The sequence below is a fragment of the Mustela nigripes genome, chromosome 5 (assembly GCF_022355385.1).
Source record: "Mustela nigripes isolate SB6536 chromosome 5, MUSNIG.SB6536, whole genome shotgun sequence".
Lineage (NCBI taxonomy): Eukaryota > Metazoa > Chordata > Mammalia > Carnivora > Mustelidae > Mustela > Mustela nigripes.
The window spans coordinates 72480801-72507614 of NC_081561.1; the positions used below are offsets into that span (position 1 = coordinate 72480801).

The following is a 26814-nucleotide window of genomic DNA, read 5'->3' on the forward strand; positions in this document are numbered from 1 at the left end:
AAAAAAGAATCAAGTTCAAGTTGAGATCTGTTTTTCCAAAATTCTTTAAGAATAAATGACTGTATGGATAAACTTGGGTGGCACACTGCACACAAATCCTCCCTCATATTAGTATTCGCACTGAACATTAACATCCTCTGAGCATGTTTTGCAGTAAATTTAATGTTGTTTTACGTTGTTGTTGTTGCTGTGTATTAGAGATGGAGGAAGAGAGGTGGGGGAGGGGCAAAGGGAAAGGGAGAGAAAGAATCTTAAGTTCTTAAGCAGTCTCCATGCTCAGTGTGGAACCAGATGTGGGGCTGGATCTCACTATCCTGAGATCATGACCTGAGCAGAAATCAAGAGTTGGACACTTAACTAACTGAGCCACGCATGTGCCCCAGTAAGTTTATTTAACTTAAAAAAAAAACTTCGCTGACATTAAATTCACATACCATAAAAGTGATCCATTTGAAATATGCAGAGCCATTTGAAATATATCCATTTGAAATATACAGTTCTAGTATATTCATACCCTATCACCACAAACAGCTTTAGATCATTTTAATCACCACAAAAAGAAACTCTAAAGCTGTTAACGTGACTCGCCAGGTCTCCCCAAACCATTCCCTCCACACCAGCCCTAGGAAACCACAAATCTACTTTGTTTCTATAAATTAGCATATTTTGGGCATTTTATGTAAATGGAAACGTACATGTGTTTTGTTTCATTCAGCATAATGTTTTCAGGTTTCATGCATATTATATCATGTATCAGTACTTCGTTCCTTTTTTATTGCTGAATAATATTCAGTGGTGAAGACGGACTACATTTTGTTTATGCATTCATCAACTGATATTTATGTTGTTCCCACTTTCTGGTTATTATGAATGACATTGCTGTGAAGGAATGTTAAAATGTTATGCCTGTATACGTTTTCAGATGAGTATATGCTTTTTTTTCTCTTGGGCATATGCCTGGGAGTACAATGGCTGGGTCATATAGTAACTATGTTTAACAATTTGAGGGATTGGCAAACTATTTCCCAATGAGGCTGCACTACTTCACATTCTAACTAGCATTAGATAAGGCTTTCAATTTCTCCATATCCTTGCCAATACTTGTCATTGTCCACAGTCATCCCGCTATAAAGTGATATACTTCATTGTGGTTTTAATTTGCATTTTTCTATTGAATAATGATGTTACACATCTTTCCATGTGCCTTTTGGCTATTTGCATATCTGCTTTGGAGAAACATCTATTAATGCCTGTTGCCCATTTTCTAAATTGGGTTATTTATCTTTTATTATTTAATTGTAATAGATCTTATATATTCTAGGTATAGGTTGCTAATCAGATATATGATTGGCAAATAGTTTCTTCGGTTCTGTGGATAACCTTTTTACTTTTTGAGGGTATCCTTTAATGAACAAAAGTTTTTAATTTTAGTGAAGTTCAATTTATATATATATTTTTCTTTTGTCACTTGCACTTTTGGTGTTATATCTGTGACACTCTTGCCTACCCCAAGTTCATGAAAATTTACTTATTTTTCTTCTAAAAGCTTTACAGTTTTAGCTCTCACATTTAGGTCTATGATCCGTTTTTAATTCTTGTGTGTGGTGGGAAATGGATCCAACTTCATTCTTTTGCACGTGGATATCCAGTTGTACTGGCACCATTTGTTGAAAAGACTATTCTTACCCCCATTCAATTGGCTTGACACTTTTGTGGAAAATCAAGTGATCATAAATGTGTGTGTGTGTTTTTCTAGACTCTCAATTCTGTTCCATTGATCTACATATCTATCTTTATGTCAGCATCACACTGACTTGGTTACTAGAGCTTTGTGTTAGGGTTTGAAATCAAGATCTGTAAGTCCTCCAACTTTGTTCTTTCTCAAGATTGTTTTGGCTGGTTCACATTTTCTACTTTCCAGCTGAATTTTAGAATCAGTTTTCTGCCAAAAGAAAAAAAAAAGAAAGAAAAAAGCAAGCTGGGATTTAGTGTTGCTTATATTTGAATCTATAGGTCAGTTTGCGGCGGGGGAGGGGGGAGTGTTGCCATGTTAGCCATCTTAAGTCTTCAGATCCAAAATCTATCTATAAACTCTATGTTCCTTTCTTGGATGGACCCATTTCAAGGTGGAGAAAAACCTCTAGTGATATTCTCCTTAGCACTGTTTTTGGGTGAGCTTTGTTTAATACTAGAAGACATTTTTTTTTCATCTTTGTTGATAGCACAATATAGGAAGGGATAGCATTTGGTAGAAATGATACTTATTTCTGACCAGACTGGTGAACTGAAATCAACAATATTAAAATTGTCAGCCTAAAAAGTAAATTTTATATTCAACTTTTTTACATTCAAAACCTATATTTACATTCAAAACCTAACTGTTCAACAACATGTCAGAAGAGGTTTTAAAAATAAGTTATAGGTAGTTGATATTTATTTTAGTTTGATAAGAAAAGAGGGCATGATAAATGTTTTTTTTAGATATCTGAAATTCTACCTGTGGAAGATGAAACAAAATGAAGCAAAGAATAGGATAACATTGTAAGGGTATAGATTTAGCACAGTGAGCATCCTTTGTACATTATAGAAGACAATTCTGATATATTTATTAGTTTAAAGTATTATGTAAAAAAGATCATCCTAATAATATTTGATATTCAGGGCATGTAATGACCATCAAAAGCTGTGAGAGCCTCAGTGATTATCCAGTATCTTCCATTTACCAAGCAGGAGAAAAGGATTAGAATATTTTAGAGAAACTCTTATCAACAAGATTTGCAAATAATTTTCTCTTTCTGTCCAATTGCATGTAGTCCAAGTAAGGTTATAGCACTCTAGGTATTTTTTAAAGTCGACCCATTTTGCAGCTGACTTTATTTCTTTCTGGATTAAAAATAGATGGCAGAGGTATGGAGGCACACTCTACCATGACTGAAGTGACAAGTTAACATGGACATTAGTAATAATAATAATAATAATAACAATAATTGCTAATAATTACCAAATACTTTCTTTATATAGTTGGTAGGATTATTGGTCTCATTTACTAATGAGTGAATTGAAGTTTAGAGAGGTTATGTAACTTGCCCAAAGACAGAGAGCTCATTAGTGGTGGGGCTGGCATAACTCAAGGGTGTCTGAATCTAGCTGCCATGTTTTTCTACCTTCCAAGAGAAAAACTTAAGCAAGAATTATGAAGATTTAATTTAATGGCTCAGTCCCTTGAGCATATTTCTGTCTCTCTTATCCTCCTTGTGCCATTTCTTCTGTACTTCCTTTGCTTTGAAAAACTTCATGGAAGTAGGTACTCTAGTGATTCTAATACATCTGTTCATTTTTTTGAGTGTGTTGAAACTTTCAGGCATGAATAAATGTGGTGACAGCTTGACATCTGTTAATACTGACAGGTCATGAGATAACACCAGGAAGCACTAGAAACATAAGGTGTTATGGGGTATTTGGCTCCTCTCAAGCTATTTTTACATATTTTAAAGTCTAAGGTCTTTTAGTTGTGTCTTGATTTTGTTTATCCTCAGAATTATCTAAACACTTAAGGATGCTTTAATGTGAGAAAAGTCTCTAATCTGAGTAAACGTAGCCTGGAGAGAAGTCTATGTAGGCACTGTGGTTCCCTGGGTCAACGCTGTTTATACCCGTGCCCTCCAGGAGCAGCTGAGATTCTTTTACCGTCCCCAGATCGATACCCCAGAAGGGCGGCCATAGCAAAGTACCGCAAACTGAGTGGCTTACAAAGAACAGAAATTTATTTTTCACAGTCTGGAAGCCAGAAGTCTGAAATCAAACTGTCGGCAAGGTTGTGCTCCCTCCAAAAAGCCTCTAGGGAATGATCCTTCCTTGTCTCTTCCAGCTTCTGGTAGGGCGAGGTACTCCTTGGCTTGTAAATGCATTACTCTGCCTCCATCTTGCCATGAGGTTTCTCTCTATAGCTGCCTTTTCACATTGTCTTTGCTCTTTTTATAAGGATACACAGTCATATTGGATTAAGGGCCTACCTTAATTCGATATAACCTCATCTCAACTCGGTTATATCTATAGAGATTCTATTTCTTTTTTTTTTTCTTTTCTTTCTTTTTTTTTTTTTTTAAAGATTTATTTACTTGACAGAGGGAGTGAGATCACAAGTAGGCAGAGCAGCAGGCAGGGAAAGGAGGGGAAGCAGGCTCCCTGCTGAGCAGAGAGCCCAATGCCGGGCTCCATCCCAGGACCCTGAGATCATGACTTGAGCCGAAGGCAGAGGCTTAACCCACTGAGCCACCCAGGTGCCCCTAGAGATCCTATTTCCAAATAGGATCATATTCATAGGTACTGGGGGTTAGGACTTCAATGTGTCTTTTTAAGAGACACAAATCAACCTACTACACCAAATCCAGTATTTGTGACACTGCTGGGTGCTGAGGTCTCATCTACCAAGGCCAATCCCCCAGAGAAGCCCAGAAGTGGGGGATGGGGGGGTCATTCTACTAAAAATAGGTTTGTCTCCTAGTAGTTGGAATGATTGCTCTTTCACCAGCTCCTTCACAGAATGGTCGTATTTTCATGATGATGTGAATTTTCTGATATTTGAAGGGTCCCCAAGCTGATGTTATTTCAACTAGTGCAGCGTGATGTGACAACAGTAGTGCTACAATGCAATGCAAATATCAACAACCACGAAATCAATAGACGGAGCAGATGCTGTGACTCAACTAGCTGTGACAATCAGCAAATGATTGATGTGAGAAGCACAGCTTTCGGCAGCAGCTGCTTCACTGAGAATTGGTTTTAGTGAATCACCACCGCAGCTGCCATTTTTCTCTGAGCCAGATAAATCCTGACGTGAATAAGCTGCTGTTATTGGAGATGTAAATGCAGCCAGTAATAAATGTCACTGGCCTAAGTCTGAGATATGTAGTCACACTCGCAAATTCAAAGAAGGGGGGATGATTTTGGCATTAAATATATTTCTGTGGAATTTTGGCTCTTTATTTTTGATCCTGTCTGTAACCCTGCATTGAATTTAATGTCTTAACATGAAGCTTATCTCCATCAGTTCAAGTGAAGCATATGTAAATCAGCTAATTCTTCTAAAAAGCAAATATATTTAATATGAGGAATTGAGTGGGCCTAGTAAACAATACTGGGGGAAAAAGTAAATCCTTATAAAAAGTATTAAGATTTTCCTTTGTTCTAAATTTGTACTTCAATGACATCAACAGTGTCTTAAGTTCAGCTGTGAGTGTGGGACTACGGTATGAGTGGTAGCTGTGACGCGCAGTCTACACAGCCTAACACAGTGGCCAGCTCCAAATAGCTCTCCAGTTCTAGACACACCAAAAATTAGAAAAGCAAAGTTTTTTCTTAGTTGATCCATATACCTGGATTAAAGAAAACTCTTTAAAATGACAACGACAACAAGCAACAACAATGTCAAAAAGAAACAAGACTAGGCTGCATCCCTTAGCAAGGATAGACAGGAAACCGGAAATGAGCATTACAGCTTACGTCTCTTTACTGACGAACTGGGTATGAAGTCTTTACTTGGTTGCTTTGCTTTTTAGAGACTGTTTTTACAGTTGGTGCTTACAAGTAACTCTTGAAAGACCCTTCAAGAATGGATTTATCTCAAAAGGCTATTTCAGGTTTTTTCTTTTCTTAATATTATTCTAAAATCTGAGACTGACATTCTATATCTTATTCAGTTAGAAACATCTCTAAATCTGCAGCAAATTAAATAGCAAAGATAAATGCCTATTGAATAATGTTCCTCTGTAGATTTCTCTTTTATGTGTGTTTTTCCTAGGCTATAGGAAAGAGAAATAGCTATAACTGAGAATATCAGGTCAAATAGATGCAAGGAGACCTTTAACCCAAGAACTAACAGAATCAAATCACATAGGAATTCACACAGTTAGATTTGAAAGGAAATGGAGGTCAGGAAGAGAAAAAAAGAGTTGGCTATAACGTCAGTTTTGTTAGTGGGAAAAAAAAATAATTAGAGTGCATTTGAAATTTTCTCAGACCTTTTCTGGTCCTATGTTGGTAATTGGTTATTTATTAAAAAAAATTTTAAAAACATTTATTTATTTGAGAGAGAGCGAGCAAGGGAGCATGTGCACAGGTGGGGAAGGGCGGAGGGATAGAGTCTTCAAGCAGACTCCCTGCTGAGCGCCGACCACTAGCCAAGGCTTGATCCCAAGACCCATGAGATCATTACCTGACCTGAAACCAAGATTCAGATGCCTAACTGACAGCCACCCAGGTGCCCTGGGTGGTAATTGGTTATTTAGAAGCAATTTGGCCTTAGATGCAGCTGAGTTTGTATTCCCTTCCTTCCCCCCACAATAAAGAAACGGCCTAAGATCTTGTGCTAGTCACTTAACCTTCTAAAGTATAGTTTCTCCTTGGGTACAAGGAACATCTAATAATGACTATCATTTATTAAGCACTTACTATGTGTTAGGCATTATACTGAGTACTTTTCAGACATTGTCTCACTTAACATTCATAACCTATTCTGTGAGGCAGAAGTTTTCTTTCCACATTATAAATACAGAAAGTTGGGCCAAAGTTATCCAAGTTATAGCTATTAAGTTCTAGAGACCATCTGGCTTCAAAGCCCATGTGTGTAGCATTATACTGTCTTTAGTATTAGACTCTTTCCTAGCGTTAGCCTTCTCTGGCCAAACCTTTTGGACTGTCTGACTTCCTTTGCCTAGTGTTCCTGCCTTTGACACCATCTCTCAACATGGCTCAGGAAGGGTTACATTGCAGAAGCCCTTAAAGCTCCCACAGGCTATCTGAGCAAATATGGAAAATGAAGTCCGAAGGCTTTACTGTCCTGTCACAAGTCATTGTGTCCGTTTCATAAAAGCATCTTGTCTTACCCCAAAGAGCACTAAATAGTAACAGTAACAATAACGACAACAATAATAAATGTATTTATAGAGAATAATATATTGTATTATTTTTATATTTAATAATATATATCATTTAAAATTGAGAATCCATTTATTGTGCTCCTCTTCCACTTCATACCCATTACTCTATAAGTCCCTGAAATCACTTTCTGGTAGATATGGAAGGATAGAAACACTTTTTTTTTTTTAATATTGGTTAATTTGTCTTTATTTTTTAATTTAAATTCAATTCGTTAACATACAGTGTATTATTGGATTCAGAGGTAGAGGCCTATGATTATTAGTCTTATATAATACCCAGTGCTCATTACATCATGTGTCCTCCTTCATGTCCCATCACCCAGTGTTGTCCTGAACTTCCTCAAGGATATTGTTGTGCTTCTGAAAAAACCGAGCTGGCTCCTTTGAGCAGGTCACTGATCTCATCAAGGTGAGGATGGAGCATCTGGTATTAAAATGCAATGCTAATACAATGTCCTGCAAAAACCACTTTGAAAACATAATGTCGCATATTTTCCACGTATTTACTTTTGGGGGCTCCTGTGGGTTGAATGAATCAAGTTCCACTGCTGTTCATGCGACAGTATGTCTCAGTGTCAGGCAGACTGGGTTCCCATCTTGACACCGCTTGGTGCTGGTTCTATTATAACCACAGTCTCTGTCAGGTATCCAGTAGTATTAGTATCTACTTTTGAGGGCTTTTGTAAGGATTCAGTGTGGGAATGTCCAGTGTGAGATATCTGGAAAATCATGAACACTCAGCCCTTGTTAGCTCCCGTGTTGGTATATTCACGTTCCTATATAACATCGTTTTCATTGGCTTTCTTTGTGAACATAAACGCCAGATCTAAATATGCTAGTATGAATGTAAGAGTGTTGGGGCTAGTCTCAGAATTTTAATTCTTTTTTTTATTAACACTGAAATTACTGTTTTAACTGTGATGGTGGACAGTGTTCTCTTTAGTTCCAGATATAACTATTAAAATGTAAATCATTTAGAGCACATCTGAGGCTTATGAGATGATTTCCTGGTGTTTGAGGGTTGTGACATAAGCAAGAAAGGACTATAGGCTAAGAAATGTAATATTGTTGGAAAATTTTAAAATATAGGGTGCCTGGGTGTCTCGGTTGTTTAAGCAACTCCCTTTGACTCAGGTCATGATCCTGGAGTCCCAGAATCGAGTCCCACATTGGGGGGGGGGGCTCCCTTCTTTGCAGGGAGTCTGCTTCTCCTTCTGACCTTCCCCACCCCCCATGCTCTCTCTCATTCTCTCTCAGATGAATAAATATAATGTTAAAAAAATTTAAAATATAACTTCCTTTATTGAAGCTTGGCAAGCAAACATTAAAAAACAGTAAGTAGTTTATAATAAATGTGTAACTGGTGCTTTAGTAATGTGGTTTTCCAATGACACATGATAAGGAGGTAGAGAAAGGGGCTTTCCTGAGTTATCAGAGTGGCTTTCAGTTTATATGTTCAATGCCAGGAATTTTAGAACCACATAAGCCACACCTGACGAGATGGGCAGGACAGATGGGAGTGAAGCATGACAGTTTTGCATGTTGTACGCTAACTAAGTACCATGAAACACAACCCTCCTTCCTGCCCCCGCCCCTGATACACGTATACCTTCTTCCCTTATATCAACTCAAGATTAGAATAAAGCTTTTTTTTTTTTGCCACAAGCTAACCTGATGGTGTATGGTAACTTTTGTTCAGGTATTCTGCAACCATTTATAAAGGAGAGGTTATTTTAGGGCAAGCCTTTCTACCCTGATTTACTTAAATGAATAAATAGTAATGTCTGGTCATTATTAAAAAAAAAAAAAAAGGTGGGGTGTAATCCCACAATTTGAGCCAGTATTAAGAACTTTAAAAAGATTATGAAACTCAAGTATAATGCTAGGAACAATAAGGACAACCCCCCCCCCCCACCACCACCACCACCACAAACACACACACACAGTTTAAAGACCATGGATAATGCAGTCACTATGTGAAGAGGAAAAGATTACTAACAGATTTCTCTTCAAAGGAAAGGAGGGGAATATCAATTCCTCATACAAAGTGAATTAGTATGATTGGTTTCAGTAAAAATATAATGGTAAAGAATCCTGGAATTTTGATGTCCTTGGGTAACTACAATGTACATTCTGCAGCCTAAAGCTAGGGAGGAAAATAATCTCAAGAAAAAGCTAATATAGTTATTGTCATCAGTCTGAAGTGGATAGTGGTAACCAGTGGAATGGAGAACAGAAATCTTTGGTCTGATGGCTCCCTAAAAAATATCCTCTGGTGGCAGAGGCCAGGTGGGGAGGATGAGCTATCTAAGAGCATGGCACACAAGGCTGCCTGAATATTCTGGAACGCTGGTGATCTTCCAATAATAGGAATGCATCTGGCAAGTGAAACAGATTCCCAGACTCTTACATTGTCACAGTTGACTTGCCCGTTGCCAACCTTGTATTAACTTCAAAACAAAAATTTAGATCCACTGTGAATTAAATTTAGATCCAGATCTACTGCGTCTTTGAATGTAACTTAGTCAAAGTTGGGGAGGCTTTTGTTTCATTTTGTCATTTCCAGATATTAGCCTCGTAGAAAGGATGAGAACAGTAACAAAACACTTCTGCTTCCACTTCCCTTTGCTCCTCTCCTCTTGTTCCTTCCTCTACCGTGAGAATAAGGAAAAGAGAAAATGGTGTAAGTACCTGTTGCTTGTTTTTTTTTTTTTTTTTTTCCTGTCTTGTCCTTCTGGACATTTAAATGGAAACTAAGGCATGATTGAGGCTTGGCTTGTTCAGAACCCTCATAAATGCTTTTTTATTTCAAGAAATGTTTGCTTTAATTTTTCATGAGAACTTTAAATAGATTTAAGAACTATAAGCTATATCAAATCCCTTTTAAATTTGTTTGTCTTCTTGGATTAAGGTTAATTCTGTTCTTCAGATTTCAAATCACTACCCTTATTAAGATAAGAATAAACATTTTTATTCATTTATTTATTTATTTTGGCCTTAGCTGATTACTGATTCTTCTTCCTGCCTTCTGGGAGAACACCTATTAAGTTTCTGACACACTGATCTCTCTGAGTCTGACATTCTATCAATTCTCATTTTTTCAACTATATTCTATACAAAATTGCTGAAGTTTCCATTTTAAATTTTCTTCTCTTGCCCGAGTCCATAGTTACATGACTTACTGTCCATGTCCCCTGGGCTCTATTGTCACCAGCTCTCCTCCTCATCAGTTATTGTATTAGTGGTTCCACTCTCCTAGTTCCCCAAACATAAAACCTTGGAATTGTTTCAGCTCACGGCTTTCCTTCATTCACTAGAGCTATCACCATGTTCTATGGAATTTTCCATTTTGAAGTGTTTTTTAGATTCATCTGTATCAGATAAGAGATGTTTGCCAGTTGTCACAAAGAGCCAAAATAGCTGGATTAAACACGATGCAAATGTAGTTTTGTACTGTGGAGAGGTCAGGTCAATAGTACAGGGGTGGAATAGTGGCATAGCCCTGCTAAAAATGCAGGCTCCTTCCATCCTTTGTCATCCCCAAAGTCTTGATTGTCCTTGTCTGCTTGATGGGTGATGGCTCAGCACAGCAGGCACAGACGGGTGTTCAACAAAGGGACAAGAGGCGGTAGAGGCCACATTCTCCTTTTTTTAAGGAAATAACCTAAAAATGAAATACATTACTTCTGCTCACAGCCCATCTTCAAATGGCAAAATCCAGGGCCTTATTTAGCAGTGTGGGAGGTCTGGTTATATGGTCTTTAGCCACGTGCCCAGGTAAACTTCCTGTTTCTACAGAAGACAAGGAGAAGAACTTTGGGAGCCAACTAGCAGCAGCTGCTACACCTTCCTTACTATAATTTTATTGTCTTTACCCTTTGGTGTGCCTTTATTGCCCATTGCCAAGATTATTGCGAGAAGACTTTTAGCTGGATTTACTGATCGCTCTATCAAGCCACCCATTCTTTCTTTTAAAGAGCTACTCCCCCACCCCTTGTTTAACCTCCTGCTCTTAACCTTTAAAGCTCTTTATTATCTGGTCCTAGTCTACCTGTTTCTACCTTTTTTTCAAAGTTCATTCATTCATTGATTCATTTATATATTTAGTAAATATGTGTTGAGTGCCTGCTCTGTGTCAGACATGGAGTCATTTATTTTCCTAAACTAGGGCTGTGGATGGAAACATCTTCATGAATGCACGTACTTGCTAATGTCAGGATGATTCACTTCTTTGAAGCTTGTTTTCACCATTGTCATGCTTGAGAGGTTAAATACATTTTAAGAGCAGCCTTTTGAAACTAGGTCTTGCAGTTGAAGTAGTTAATTTGCTTTTAGGAATCAGATGATGTTCACTTGACCCATTTCAACTTTCAGGTTTTTATGCATTTTAGAACTACGATTTGCTTTAAAAAAAATGAAAATAGAAGAATATTTATTGAATCAACTAGAACTAGATTTAGTAGCTCACTGAAATTGTAAAATTGCTCAAATGCAAGCATGAGCTAAGGATTACTTCATGTGTTACAGTTGTCCAGCTGCTTCTTTGTTCCCAAACGCCTTAACCTCGTCCTCAGTCCTTCAGACTGAGGTGTAAAGGTATATATCACAGAACGCACCTGGTTTGGACTTTGTCCTCCAGATTACATTTGCTTCTTTTTCTATAATCCTAGGTAATGTAGAGACAGACATTTATTTAATACAAGTAATCTGACATTATATTTATATTTAGTTCTTTTTTTTTTTTTAAAGATTTTATTATTTATTTGACAGAGATCACAAGTAGGCAGAGAGGCAGGCAGAGAGAGAGAGAGAGGGGGAAGCAGGTTCCCTGCTGAGCAGAGAGCCCGATGCGGGACTCGACCCAGGACCCTTGGGATCATGACCTGAGCCGAAGGCAGCGGCTTAACCCACTGAGCCATCCAGACGCCCCTATATTTAGTTCTTTATTCTTTCAGAGAAGATACTGGAGCAGGTCCAGGTCCAGGCAAGGTTTGTGAAGCTGAGTTGCACAAATACAGATCAAATCTTTATTTAAATGTTTGATTTTTTTTTATCATAGAGTTTTTATTTATTATTTATATATATTTTTATATTTTATTTATTTGTCAGAAAGAGTATAAGCAGGGGGATTGGCAGGCAGAGGGAGAACCAGGCTCCCTGCTGAGCAAGGAGCCTGATCTGGGACTCAGTCCCAGGACCGTGGGATCATGACCTGAGCAGAATACAGCCTCCTAACCCACTGAGCCACCCAGGCATCCCTCATCACAGAGTTTTCAAACTAATTTTGATTTTTTTAAAAAATGCACTAACTATTATCTTGATTTCTGAGGATTCAAGGACCTCCTAAAATCTTGTGTTTGAGATGCTCCAGATCCTCCTTCTTTATGTAAATTAATTGTATATCGACATGGCTGGCTGCTTGAGTCATCAAAGCTTGCAAGTTAGGGAATATATATTTCAAAGAGAAAATAAATACTCATTATTTTACCAAACACTAGGAGCAAAAATTATCTTAAATGCTAATGGATCATCATAGTTTAAGTATTTACATTTACAACTGAGATCAGATCAGGATTCACAGGGAAGCCTCTCCTTAAAAAAAGACAGGGGCATTAAAAGGGAAGATGAACAAGTGCCCAGTCTGAGTAATTTTAGCTGCTTTTTTAAATTCTGTCTTGAAATGGCTGCTCTCCTTCCATCTCCAGCCTGGTAGCCTCATCTCTAATGGCAGTGTGGTTATGTCCTTTTCAGACTACATCTTTTGGAGGAGGAAGAGGAGAGGAGGAAGAGGAGAGAGTGGGTAGAGCCTGGGAGCTGCTTTAACCAGAGCAGTTCTGCGTGGATCTGTCTTACATATTGACCATCTGCTAAAGAGTTCATTTGGGAAAAAAAAAAAAAAAGTTTGAAAACCACTGGACTAGATGATTTACAATTCTGAGTGTACATGGTTCTGATATGATGGATTTCTGCTGACCTACCCACACCTTGATCTGCTCCTCTTGTCAAACCTGCAACAAATACCCTTTGGTGAGACTGCTGCCTTCTCGCCTTGAGTATCTCCTAGCCTTTGTATATAACACTATGTTTTCTCTAGATTTAATAGCTGTTCTAAGAGAGAGAGTAGAGAGAATTAGACCATGTGCAGTAGCAATGTCTTACAGATTCTGCATCTTATACTGAAGTTCAGGAAGAACACAGTAGAATAGCCAGTTATATTTTTATTTCATTTTAAATTTCTGTCAATGTATCTAGTATATGTAATAATTTATAATATAACATATAACTTACATTAGTCTATTAGTAGAGTGATACTTATAATTTATAAAAATAAATATTCATAAATAGGAGATGTGTTACTCAAACAATTTTGTTGTTGTTATTAAGGGCATGCCACTGTTCTTGAAATCCTTTCAGAAATTACTGCTCTTTTGTTAGTAAAATTGTTGACGGTTGATAACTTAAGACAAGTAAAGACTCCCCCAGTCTCTTAATCTTTAATTTTGATTTGTGTGAGTTATCAAAGTCCGTCCTGTGACTATACTTGGATATAACATAAACTGCGAAGAGGTAGAGAGGGAAAAGTAACTCTGTCAGCATACTCTTTCTTTTTTTGTTTCTTGGTTCTATTACAATGGGCAGGAATAGGGGAAATTCATAAGATGAAAACACTAATATGGTATAGGTGTACAAAGGGGATTTTTTAAAACATGCATTTGAAAGACACAAATAACAATGTTTAGTGTTATCAAACTTAGTTTAAATTGAGTTCCTGTTTGCAGTTTCTACTAGATCTTTGCCAAGAGCTGTATACAGATGTTTGAGAAAATTAGAACTACAAAAGTATGTTTTTGTAAATTTGTTTTTAGGGGTGAATATTTATATTATAGTACATAAATGTTGAAGCGTATACATTTTAATTTTATTACTACTTCCCCCATGATCATGTTTTCATTTGTTTTCCTCTTCCTCTTCTCAGTTCCCTATATTTGTCCTGAAAAATTAGACTCAACTGGAGGGAAATAGTCCCAGATACAGAGTGAGAGGAACAGTGCAAACCATATGGGAAGCTGCGTACAGGAACAAGTTAAAAGATATCCATTTTGGATTTTAAAATTCTTTCACAGTGATAAAGTATGCATTCAGGCAGCTCCGAGTTTGAAAAATACCTCATGCACCTTGACATTCAACAGATATTTATTTTATTCCTCCTACCATGTACAAAATGTTGTGCAAGAGGAATGAGTCACAGCCGATGTCCTCAAAAGGCTTTAAAAATTGTGTGAGGTAGAGATGGGAAGGCAGTAATCAGAAATTTGTAAGTTCAATAATGGAGATACACCAGAGTGTTTCAGAGCACAGGGGAGCGAGCATACTAGCCCAAAGGGCATAGAAGTCTTCTGGGATAGGGGTGCCCAAGTTAACCCTGAATGGGAGAATGTGTGCTAGCCAGGGGATAGGGAGGGGATCACGGGCAAAGGACCTCAGTCACAAGGGCAGTATAAATAAGGCAAAGAGGTGCCATTCATTGGGTATGACCTCAGAGCTTTAGGATTAATGCAGGTTGAGCATGGGTGAAAATGAAGGAGAGGTGGATTGGGGCCAGCTCCTGGAGGGCACCATACATTCTGTGAAAGGGCTTGGAGTTGATCCTGTAGGTGATGAGAAGGCTGTAAAGGATTAATTAGAGAATGGCCATGAGCACATTTACTTTGAAATAATTCCATCTGACATCTGAGTAAAGAATGGATTTGCAGGAAGCAAGAATGCATAAGAGAAGAGTCATTTAGGATGTCATTGCAATACACTTGATCTTAGCCAAAAGGCCGAGAAGCGATAGGATGTCATTGCAATAGTCCGAGAAGAGTAAATGGCAGGCTGGCCGAAGGTGGTAGGAATGTGGTGGAGGGAATTTGCAAAGTGCCCTCTTGCTTTCAATGGCTAGTGTGAATACAGATAGTTCATGCCCCTATTATTTTTCATCCTTCTTGTGTCAGGTGCTCAACCCTGGGATACAGGGCCCATTTTTTGAACAGAAATTATATGTGCATTGTTTATCATTGTTTTTAGGAGCAAGATTGTTGAATTCCTTTCGCATGGTCCCCATTTGGGTAGTGGAATATTGGTACAATGCCTCAGGGCACTTAAGAAAGATTTAAAAATTTTTCTACAGTCCTATTCCAAAAGTATAATAGGTTTCTATAGTTTCCCAAAGGTGTGGCCATGCCAAATATTTTCTTGCATGTTTCTGTGCCTATAAGTATTTGTTGTAATGGACAGTCACTTTTAGATGATGACCTTCTCAAGTTGACATTAATCCCTAACAGCACTGATGCAGTAATTATCCACTGCATTTTGTAGCTGGCAATTCTAGGTACTAACACCTGTTACTTGAGAGGAAGGCCTTTTGACTGTTAACAGAAAATTTTATTGTAGAATTGGAGGCGTTGCTTTTCTTAAGAAAGTCAAGTCATGGTGTTTACCAGTTGTAACTCTATAAAAACAAAATGATTAGAATTTGTTAATGTAAGGGCACCTGCATTAATGTAGGGGCTCAGTTATTTAACTGTCTACTGTCAGCTCAGGTCATGATCCCAGGATCCTGGGATGGAGCCCCACATCAGGCTCCTATCTTGGTTGGGAGTCTTCTTCTCTCTCTGTCCCTTCCCTGATCATGCTTGCTTGCTCTCTCTCTCTCTCTTTCTAAAATAAATAAAATCTTTTTTAAAAATACATAAAATTTGTTAATATAACTGAATTTGTTTCTTTTCTGGTACTTAATAGTTTTTTTTAAATTAATTTACAGGAAAGAAAGTTTATCAGAGTTTCTTCCTAAAGCTCTTAGAGATAACAGCATATTTTAATCAGAGACCTGTAAGTATCCTTTTCTTCTTTATTTAGAAAATTAGATATTGATTTTGTGGAAGAATTGGCTCCTTCAAGAATACTCTTGACAGGATATGACTAAACAATCTGAGTTGGCATGCAAAATTTGAGTGAGAGTAAAACACACAGAAAATCACCTCTCAAAACCCAAAACAAAGAAATCAAAACTGCTGTTAGAAAACCATCAAATCTATCTATAGCTTGTGAACGTTTGACTTATTTTTTGGCAATTTCTCTGTCTTGATGTCACTGTCATTACTTTTTTCCCCTTTGTGAAAATATCTGTGTGTGTGCATATTTTAGGAAGTCTGTAACATCAATGAGAAGGAAGAGGAAAAGGGTAGGGTGTGAACACAGGAAAGGGAAGAATTTGTATTCTGTAAAAAGTTACATGGCTTTGGGGCACCTGGGTGGCTCAGTCATTAAGTGGCTGCCTTTGGTTCAGGTCACGATCCCAGAGTCCTGGGATGGAGCCCATATTGAGCTCCCTGCTCGGCGGGAAGCCTGCTTCTCCCTCTCCTGCTCCTCCTGCTTGTGTTCCCTCTCTTGCTGTGTGTGTATGTCTCTCTCTCTCTGTCAAATAAATAAAAAAAAAAAAAAGAAAAAGAAAAAGTTACATGGCTTTGGACGACTTTGTATTTTCCAATCACACTTTCAGGGAAATTTTGTACAAAATCAGACCTACGTCTCCTAATAGCTAAGGTTCAGTCACTTTCATCATATTTTTGAAGTGTCTGTTACTCTGCTAGATGCAAAACTGGCCAACTCAGGAACAGGGAACTGGGGACACCCTTCCTGCTTCAATTTAACAAGAGGCCAAGACAAGCATATCTTTTCACAAGCAGGTATTTTATCAGATAAACTGAGAAGACTCAATGAGAAGAAGAAAAATCTTTGTCTTAAAAGCATATCTGTAGCAACAGCATTTAATATTTTGTTCCCTGAAAGACATTTGACATCTCATGTAGTCCTCTTCTAGCACTAAGACAAATAATCGTCATAATGAGCTGAAGAGCACAGAGTCTAGGGCCCGTTTAGTAAACACAGACAATGAAGCAGTCAGTAGCTAAAGTCTGGAGCTGAGAGGTTCTTCACTGGTGGTAAGAGATTAGCATACTTCTGGGCTTCTCAACTGTAAATATTTGTGTTGACTAGAGTTGATGACTACCTTAGATTATTTTATGATTCTAGGACATCCTTGAAATTTTGTTGCTTAGTAGTTAATAGTCATTTTATCTTGGGTAATCTATGCTTATTATACTGACTTTAACATGTGTGTAGTAGCTAATAAAACCAGCCAGCAGGAACAGAGAGATATTTCTAGCTTGCTTCATCAGATAAGATCTCAACAAATTTTTTAATTAGAAGGTGTACTGAAATCTTAATTACACACGCTGTCACAATATAGGTGGTTTCCTACCTACGTGACATTAATTTTTAGTTCCAATGCATCCATATTTTAATCTTGTGTGTTTGAGGAAGTTACCTGAATTCTCTAATGCTTCAATTTATCAGTAAAATGAAACTAAAAATGCTTATTTTATAGGCTTGCCTGGGGATTAAGTAAAATGATAAAACAGTATAATATAAATAATAATACTGAAATAAACTACTACAATCATAATTTCCTATCTTTATTATGTTGTTTCATAGACTTTGAGGTTTTGCCCACATAATGATTTCATTTGTCCGAGTATATAAACTATTTATAAAATCACTGAAAGAATTGTGAGAATGGAGATTTCTGGCCACATTCCCAGATATTTTTAACAAGTATCTCAGATAATGCACATGAAATTGACCTACAGGCCACCCTGTGAGAAACACAAATTTTCTCTTAAAAATAAGCCTCAGAGTAGTTGATTTATCAAATCACAAGTGAATTTTGTGCAAAATATATATTCTTAGGGTTCCATCTTGGAGATTCCAATTTGGCAGATCTGGAGCAAGGCTTTGCAACTTTTCAATAACTTGCCATGCCGATTTTTATATTTGCAAATCACTGCTCTACAGCCTCACCATATTCTAACTTTTGATAAAGCTTATAGTTGTGCTTACCATACGTAGATGAGGGGATATCATTATGGGTCAATGCTTCAACTAGTCCGGGTCAAGTTCCAGGAGTGAAGGGATGAGCGTGGATGTCTGCATTTGCATACATGAACAAGGCTGACAGTTTTATTTACCTTGGTTGTGTAGCTGCTTTAAGTAAATCAAGTCAAGCCCATAAATTGTGGAACCCCTGAATGAGAAAGAACTTTTGGAGACCACCTAGTTTGAACCTGTGTTTCATGGGAAGAGGACAGTGGGGCTCCGAGGTCTACCGAAGGCCAGAGGACAAGACCAAACTGACACTTGGATTTCTGTTCCCAGCTCGGTTCCATTTCCACTGCAGTTGGTTGACTTTGATTCTGTCATTTCAATGAGGTGCAGCCTGTGAAACCAGCTACTATTGTGCTGGCTGTGGGCTTCCCGGCAGGCATAGAAAGTGCTGTGTGATTCAGCTTTCCTACTTAACTGTTCAGCTCTCTGAAAGTGACAGCTTCTTCCTATCTCCAGTTCTCTCTCTCGAATAACAAAGAGGCAGGAAGGCCACTGAAGGACTGAAGGTACTCCCCAGGAGAGGCAGCCTGTCCCAGCAGTGGCACCATCTTCTCAGTTGCCTTCCTGATTCTTTATCTTAGCCAGAGTCATCTGCTTTTTCTATCTTTATCTCTAGATGGCAGAGCCATCATTGCTTTTGTCTGTAATTTTACTCTTGCATCATTTTCTTTTAGCACTCTTTACATCGTGTTACTTGCCCTCATTTGGACACCATTTAGCTCTGGCGTGCCATTAAGTTCAACAAATATTAAATACTACTATGTTCTAAGAACAGTCTTGGGTACCTGAAATGCAAAATGAAGCTAGCGTGGTCCTGGTTTCAGAAGAGTTTTCAGTATCATGGGGGAGGGAATCAATGTAACAAATCTGCAGGAGTGTTTGAGAGTGTTACAGTAGCCAAGGATACCATATCAGGAGAGTCAAAGAAATATTGGGAAAGGAAGTGACATCAGTCTTTTTTGAGTGAAAAAATCATAACCCATAAGATAAATGTGCAACATTTTACAACCACCTGAAGAGAATGTTCCTAAGGCTTAATGAAGAGAGCTAATGCCATCAGAGATGAATAAGGTGGGTGTTGGCATGATGGTGAGAAAGGGACACTGCAACGTGTAGCAGGAGACCTGGGTCTTCTGCTCACACTTCCAATATCAACCTATGTGACTTGCATCAATCCAGTAAGACTTCTCTGGCCCCACTTGAGTGCTCACTGAATTCATTCAAATAATGAAATTCAAGTTATAGGCTGCCCTACATTTTTGAGATACAGTCAGGTGGAAGAAAAGTGCCTCCCAGGTGAAGTGCTATCTGAGCCAAAGCCTCAGTTTTGAGCTTACCTCAATACCTCAGTTTTGAGGTATTGAATGAGTGAAGAGAAGCTTTGGAAGGAGAATGCTCCCGCCAGGAGAACTGCATCCATCCACTGGCCTGAGTCTGGAGGTGAAGGGAGTATTTCTGAGAGCTACAAGTCCTGAGTGAGGAGCAGTTTCTTTCAGCTGCTGGACCACAGGGGAGGAGAACCAAAAGGCAAGGCTTATATATAAGCAGAATGTAGATCATGCAGGGTGTTGTTAGCCGTGCTAATGAACTTGGTTACTTTTTCTTGGCTTAAGGGCAATAGTCGAAGAGCTAAGATAGTAAGATTTGCGTGGCTAGCATAAAGAGTGGAAGAGGAAAAGAAAACTGAGGCAGGATGAGGGAGATACTCCAGTCTGAAGTTGTTGGTGACCTTAACTAGGTTAGGAAAAGTGAGCAGAGAAGTTGCTCCATCAATTAAATAGCTATTTGAGAATAGAATTTATATGACTTGATGGTCATAGAGGTGAGGGAAAAGGATGCCTGCTGGGCTTCTGGCCTGTGCAACTGGGTAAATTTTAGTCTGTTCATGGAGAAAGAAGCCCAGGGGGAGGAACCGGCTTCAAAAGGAATTCGGGAATCTCTAACATGAGGGGATGAAACCAGCAGATCTGTCCTGGAGCTCCTCATACTAACTGGTCTTCCACATGCTGAGAATATCACACACGTTGTCACACTTAGTCTTCTCAGCTGTGCTCAAAAGATGTGAAAGCTGAGGCTCAGAGAGCTTAATGCCTTGTATAAGGTCCCTTAGCTAATAAGTAGTGGAGCCAAAAGTTCAGACCGAGCTAAACCAGGTGCATTTCATTCTAAAGCACCCGCACCTTCTATTTTATCACTCCCCTTTCCCTTTGAGCCTGATATGTGTAACTCTGTGAAAATAGGTCACTTGTAGAACACAAATAACTTTAGACTTTATATATTGTTAAATTGAAGGCATAAACTCTACCTTCTAACCGGTCATTATCTCTCACCTGGAATACTGCAGTTGTCTCCAAACTCATCTCTTGAATCCACTCTTCTTTTCAATCTGTGCCGAAGTGATCTTTTTAAAGTTCAATTTTGATCATCGTGCTATTGCTTAAAAGATGTCAATGACTTTCCATTGCTTTTAGCATAGAACAAACCTTAACATGCCCCAATGATGTGTAGCCCCTGTTAACTGACCCACTTCATCTTGTGCCATTTTCTACCTTCTTCTCTGTACTTAGGCCATACTGGACTTCCCTCAGCTTCTGAAGTGTGCTATGCTCTTCTCCTCTGCATGAAATACTTGTCTTCCGTATCTGTATCAACCAGCTAGTGCCTTTTCTTTATATCTCAGCTAATCTTGTCAACGAATCAGGTTCTGATACACTCACAAAACAATTTTTTCACCTAAGACCGCAATTTGTATTTATACATGGATTTGTGTTCATTTTTTTCCCCACCCATTAGATTCCATGAAAGTAGTTCCACAACTGTTTTGCCAGGCATATAATTGGCACTCAATAGATATTTTCTAAGCAAATTAATAAATTTACAAAAGAATGAATGCATTTCTGGATTAGTTAATTTATATTTGATTATTTATTTGGTATATTATTTAGAATTGAAAAAAGAACATTTTCTATATTCCCATAAAATAAACTAATTTCAGTTATATATAACATTGTTTGTGTTTTTCTTTTTTAAAAGATTTTATTTATTTGACAGACAGAGAGAGGTCACAAGCAGACAGACAGGCAGGCAGAGAGAGAGGAAGAAACAGGCTCCCTGCTGAGCAGAGAGCCCGATGTGGGGCTCAATCCCAGGACCCTGACACCATGACCTGAGCTGAAGGCAGAGGCTTAACCCGCTGCACCACTCAGGCACCCAACATTGTTTTTTAATATCTTGTTGATATAGTGTTTCCCCTGGTATTATATTATAATTGTTTTTCCCTTTCTGAAGTCAATTTTCTTTTACACGATAGATGAAGCTAATTCCAACAGCATAGTGGTAATTACTGAATTGACATTTTTTGGATTAAACCAATTAAACCAAAGCAATTAAGACTTGGAAATTGCAACTATAAAAGAACAATATGTCATCATTCAGTGTACCAATGAAGAATGGAAATGTGTTATAATTAGTTTGTAAATGTCACATCTTTATTGGACTTGCTAATTAAATGAGACTTTTCCATCCCAGCCTTGCTGAAAATAATTTGGAATTTTCAGGAGTGATATTTTATTTTTTGCACTCAAGATTGATTCTCTGCCATGTGATGATCATAGTCTAACAAATAAGGCTTGGATTAGGCCTAGTGAAGAATGCCACTAATGTGTGAGCCCTTGGCCCTCAAGTGGTGGTGGACTGTCAGTGTTCAAAATAGGCTACCAAGACTCAGGACTGAACAAATGATTGGGCTGGACTGGGGTGGAATCTAGCATAAGATATTTTTGCAATGTATTCTACAGATACATTGCTGAGACCCACCCACCCCCAAATTGTCTATGAACATTGACTATGATTATCTAGCATTTGAATCTCGAAGAGCCAACCGAAGGGAATAGATTACATGAGCACCCAACAAAGTTCTTTAGCTTGAATAGCTTGTAATACTACATGGAGGAAGGGACAAATTAAAGGCAGGTGGAAGAAGGCTTATCTATTAGAGATTAAAGTTCCAGCTGTTACAGGAAATAGGTTTTTGGCCACTAGGACAACAATTTATGATATAGTCCAGCATTTACCAACATGGGGATCCTGGTCTTCTGGGATTCTACAGAATTATTAGAGGGGTCCACAAGCCATCTGTGCCTCTGTGTCTAAATAAATACTGTTGTATATCATATATATTACCATTTTCTAAATATATATAGGTTATTGTTATAAAAATGAGAATTTGTGTTTCATAGAATCTTTTCATCTGTTATGTATTTTCTCAGTCAGATATCTAAAAAATGTGGTTCTTCAATCCTGAGACATCATTTTGCATTAAATCTCAATGAACAAGTTATATCTGTCATACTATGAGGTATACCAACTGTTTTTTTCTCCACACCTAGTATTTCTGAGAATCTTCAGATTCTAGGACTCCATCCTGAGTGCTATCTTCACTTTTCTCATCTGATGCTCTGGTTTCTCTGCTCACCACTTTCTAATGTTTCCCACAATTTTTTTGATGCTGCTGCCAAACTCTCCAGTTGAAATCAGACTAGGATTGTCCTCAGGGTCCTCTCTTTGTTGCCCAAAGCAAAGATATCATTAGGATGGTTGTGGTGTATAGTAAAGTTCACCCAAGACTGGAGGATAATATGAGAGAATTATAGTGCAGAGATGGGAAACTTAGTATTAGGTATTCAACATCATTACTACTAGAATCAGTTCATTATGCCCATTAATGGGAGATCCCTACTGCTTGGCTCTGTTCTTAGTGTCTAGCCTTGTTTCAGGTTTCTATCCTCCTTCTACTGGCAGTTGCCTCCCTGGGCTCTAGGCTAGAATCCCTCTCTCTGAACATAAAGAAATCACTACATGTTGTGATTTTATATCCTAGAAGTTATTATGTCATTCAGACCCTAGCATATACAATTTTAAAATTACAATAAGTAACTGTTATTGTCTGAATATCATCCTTCCCAGGTAGGATTATCATTTAATGGCCCTCTACCCCAACAATCTACTCCCAAGCAAGAGGGCTTTCTAATTGAAAGGGTAAATGATTAGTTTCACAAAGTCTCAGAAGAACATAGATTGACTTCTAAGCACAGAACAGAGTTGGGATATGGAGACGTCTTTCCCTAAGAGATTTTGCAATCAGAAACCTTCCCTTACGCACATGAAGGCATAACCTTCATGGAATGGGGTAGCAAAAGGTCTACCTTCTTCTCCTACGTGCACCCAAAGGCTTGGTCTTTTCCTGTTGCAAATTACATCCACCATGTCCATAGGTGATCTGATGTTAAAAAATGGTTTTGTCCTTGAAAAAATTAGAAATCATAATTATTGTGGGATAAATACAAGCCCAGATGTCCAGTGACATGATGTCTAGACTTGATTCTGAAATTAATGAGATCTCTGTCATACCAGCAATTTGGTCTCCTTTTTCTCATCTTTGAAATCAGGATTGCTTTCTCATTAATTTAATTTTTGTTTATTATTTACTGATGACTAAACTCCTTCTGACTCCAAAATTCTCAGGTATCTCCAAGTTACTTATGGAATGTCTATTGTTTTGCTTTTCTCTGGACTGTCTTCAGTAGCATTGAGTAGCTTGGCTTTGCATCAACTCTATGAAATTGTAAAATAGAGGGCACATGTGTGGCTCAGTCAGTTAAGCATGGCTTAGTTAGTTAAGTGTTTACCTTTGGCTCAGGTCATGATCCCAGGAATCTGGGATCAAGCCCTGCACTAGGCTCCCTGCTCAGCTCCCTCTGCCCCCTCCCTGCTCATGCAGTCTCTCTCTCTCTCTCTCACACACACACACACACACACACACACACACACAAATAAGTAAATACAATCTTTTTTAAAAAAAGAAACTGAAAAATAGAGAAAAAAACTAGATTGCTGTGGTCAAGGTCAGAATAAACATTTGAATGCCTTGTGCAAAATGTTACCTCTCGATTTTTTAAATTAGCCTATTGAAATATTTCTATATATCCTTAAAAGCAGGAAACACACTTATTAATTTCCACCCAGCTACTGAACTTCACAGGTCATTAAAAATGTGTTATGAAAAATTAGTCACTTGTCCCCAGTTATAGATGGTGATAGAATTAGGAGTTGAATCATATGTTTCCATTACTACATTTAACTTTAAAAATAAGAGTTAACACTAAGATAATTTAAAGGAAGAAACTGTGTCAGGGTGCAGATAATATTTTAAAAATGCAATTTTAAAGAGACCAAAAATTCTACTTACATTTATAATTATTACTATGTGTATGAGAAACAAAGATGAGACTATTTCAATATATGTTCCCCAGATAAATCTTGAGGCAAATTACAGAAAGTATAAAAAGAAAAGGAAGATTATTAAACTCCAAAGAGTTTACTCTATGCATTAACTAGAGGCAAAATGCCCACTCAACTTGATGTTTATGGGAAAAAAATACTCAATGAAAATATTGTTATGACTGGTCTTAAAAACACATCAAAGAAACATGATGTTTTCAGACTACAGAAAGCCTTCTGATATAGAATTTACTAGGAAACAGGTTTTGAATTTTAATTTTGGCAATTAATATTTTAAAATATGAAGACTAAGTTAACAGAAGACAGGCAGCTCTGCTTTCTCTCCATGCCTCATGGATGATTTGCTGGGGAAAGTCACACACATAGGTAGGTATAAAAAAGACTCATGAACATCTGTATTGTTTTCATTATTTCCTAATGGGGCTTCTGAAAATGCCAGAATGTTCTTCTCTCCATACAATGTGATGTATGATTATTATGTGCATGATTATTGTCACCATCCTGCAGTCCCCAATATGCAAGACTTCCTGGTTTTCAGAAACCTTACTACTCTGAGGTGGAGTATGTAGCTTCGTCATCTCTTCGGAGACTCAAAGACCCAGGGACAGTCTCCTGGTGACACAAGAGTGACTTGAATAAGAACATTCCTCATTCAAATGAAACAAGAGCTATGGTGTACATACTGATTAGTTTTTCTTTAAGCTTATACTTGTTAGTGCAAGTAAAATATATTTTTAGTTTTTATCCATTTAGCTAAAAAAATCCCAAGTTTTGAAGTTGTTGCAATAAATGTACCTAGTCCATAGGTCTTGAAAGTGAGACAAATTGGTTTACAAATCCTTATAATTACAATATGCTTTAATGACTACTTTCCTGTTTAGTTTCTGGCTGCTTTTGATGAGTGATTGGGAAGCTTAGGTGGATTTAGGCAGATTTGTGTGAAGGTAAGAGGAGTGAAAGAGGAGACAGCTAAAAGCAACTTAAAACCCTAAAGATCTAGGTTCTCCTGCCTGCACTGCAAATGGAAGATAAAGGATTTAGTCACTGAGGAGAGATAACAAGACAGGGTTAGGGTAAACTGAGGCTCAAAGAGGTTGAGGAATCTGCCTGATGGTGTGTAATTGTCTTGCTAAAAACACAGATGCAACTTCAGCCTCCCTGCCCCAACCTTAAACTTGGGCAGAAGATAAAATGCTGATAATTCAGAAAAGTCTTCCCCCCACTTTCCCAAATAACACTTCTTTTCTATTAACTAATTTGCAGAAGTGCCGCCATTAACAATTTGATTCTTTGGTCTAAGACTTTGGAGTTTTTCTTGTAGGGAACCACACAGCATATTTCTGTGAATGAATTAAGCAAATTTTTCCAAGAGTTGGTCTGAATAGGATAAAAAGGAAGAGGACTTTGGAAGGTCTACAGTGGGGTCAGGAGAAGAGGAGAAAACTGATGAAGGAAGATTGTGAAGGGTGCAAAGCTGTTGGTTTGGGAGAGTCTGCAATTGACTAAAGGCAGTGCTGCCTGTTGTAATGAAATTGTGCTCTAAATGTGTTTTAATGTAATCATGTAATGTTTGTTTCCCTTACTTCACTGCCTTCATAGATTCATTCAGAGTATTTATCCTCTTACAAACAGCTGTTGAAGCAATTCAAAAGATTGCTTCTGATTTTTTTATTCAGAAGATGCACATTTATAAATGATGCTCTCCAAATATTAGTTGAATTAAGCGAATTCTTCTTCAACCCTAGCTTTTTCTTAGTCCATTGTTTTTTACAATCTCTTTGAAAGATCCAAAGATATCTTGGTCAATATTGTCCAGAGTGTTCTGGCTCCTCAGGCTGACTTTCCAGATAAACAATCTTTGGTGAGCGGTTGTTTTTGCTATCTTCAGTGTATCCATGTTTCCATGCTTCCTTCCTCCTCTGCTTCCCCTGCTAGTGAAGATCTTTAAAAGTGTCTATAGTTACACTACTTTTCAGATTATTACAAATGAACTAGCTTTTTAGTATTTTCTTCGGTTATTTTAATGATGGATTTGGGAGAATTTTTCTATACTGAAATTCTTCAGCATCCTTAATCAAATATCAAAGTATAACAATGAGAAATCTGATGTGAAATTGGAGTGCAAAAGGTCTACCTTCTTTTGAACCTTCCAAGAGACATATTTTTTGGTCTTCTTCTTTCCAGAATTTAATGTGCCTTGGGTGACTCAGTCAGTTAAGTGTCTGCCTTTGGCTCCGGTCATGATCCCAGCATCCTGGGATGGAGTCCCACATTGGGCTCTTTGCTCATCAGGGTGTCTGCTTCTTCCCTGCGTCTGCCCCTCCACCCTGCTTATGTTTCTCTCTCTGTCAAATAAATAAAATCTTAAAAAAAGATAAAAAGAAATATGATGTGAAATGGATCAGAGTGTTCGGTTGACTTACAACATCTTTCTTGATTCAGAAATATTGCCAGGCCTAGAGTATAAGTGTACTAATGTTTGAAATGCCAAAGACTGCTTTCAGGTTTGATAACATAAGCTTCCTATCTGCTCAGACAGGATTTACAAATTATGTGGATTGCAAAGTCAGATCGATGTGAGGTTCATTTG

At 37.9% G+C, this 26814-nt stretch overlaps 1 protein-coding gene across 4 annotated transcripts in view; it reads left to right on the forward strand.

Annotated features, from left to right (window-relative positions):
• The window catches only part of PKIB (cAMP-dependent protein kinase inhibitor beta), a 111540-nt gene that overhangs the window by 52080 nt on the left and 32646 nt on the right, over positions 1–26814 (forward strand). For 2 of the 4 annotated variants that reach the window (XR_009404457.1, XM_059400643.1), the window contains exon 3: positions 15742–15809. The exons of the other annotated variants lie outside the window; for them this stretch is intronic. The gene's annotated coding sequence lies outside the window, so the exon portion shown is untranslated. The remainder of the gene's footprint in view (positions 1–15741; positions 15810–26814) is intronic. 4 annotated transcript variants of the gene reach the window in all.